This window comes from Chaetodon trifascialis, chromosome 10 (genome assembly GCF_039877785.1).
Source record: "Chaetodon trifascialis isolate fChaTrf1 chromosome 10, fChaTrf1.hap1, whole genome shotgun sequence".
NCBI lineage: Eukaryota > Metazoa > Chordata > Actinopteri > Chaetodontiformes > Chaetodontidae > Chaetodon > Chaetodon trifascialis.
The window spans coordinates 25,751,892-25,752,644 of record NC_092065.1 but is presented as its reverse complement, the minus strand read 5'-3'; the positions used below and the strand labels follow the sequence as shown (position 1 = coordinate 25,752,644).

The window sequence follows — 753 nt, the reverse complement described above, 5'->3', positions numbered from 1 at the left end:
ATTTTTGGAGAGAGGCATAAGAAGAACACAGATAGGCAAAGTTTGGAATATCCCCCTGACTACCAGGAAAAAAAAAGAAAAAAAAAGTTATCCAGTCTTTGTAAGGTCATTAGAATACTGAAAACTTTTTTTAGGACATTTTTAACACTTACTATGCTAAAATACAGTTAAAATAATTCAGAAAATGCTTTAATGTGTTGTTAAGAGACTTGTCTGAAATATACCAACAATATTTCAAGCCGAAATTCGCTCAATGAAAAGTATTCTGCACTTACTTTTCCTCTTCCCATAAAAATGCGCTTGCACTGATGGACGCCATTTTCCTTAAAGAGAAAGAGAAAGGTACCAAAGCCCCACCCCTTCACATTTGGTATCATTGGTATCATACTGGCAGGGGAGATTCCATGATCAGCAAGGTGGTTCACTCATGGTGAGGCGCATCCATTGCACTAAAGGATGTGCTGACCCATGTGGGAATCTCGACTGCATAATTTGTGGTAGTGGGGGACTGCGTACGCGCTCTCCCCTCATTTTTAAACAATTTCCTCTCGGGGATCAATAAAGGAATTCTGATTCTGATTCTGAAAAAAGCCCTAAATGTCCTCTGTAGATAGAAAAGGAGTTAATTCAGTAGTATGCAGTGGGTGGGAGATATTCAGGTTTACAATTGTCCTCCACAGAGGACAAATTTGAGCCACTGGTAGTCAGGAGGACATAGAAAAGAAAGAGGGAGACTTCTAATGTATTATGAAT

The 753-nt window shown here is 39.0% G+C and overlaps 1 pseudogene; it reads left to right on the top strand.

Moving 5' to 3' along the window:
• Positions 1-384: 384 nt before the first annotated feature.
• LOC139338237 (U1 spliceosomal RNA) lies at positions 385-529 on the top strand (annotated as a pseudogene).
• Positions 530-753: the final 224 nt, after the last annotated feature.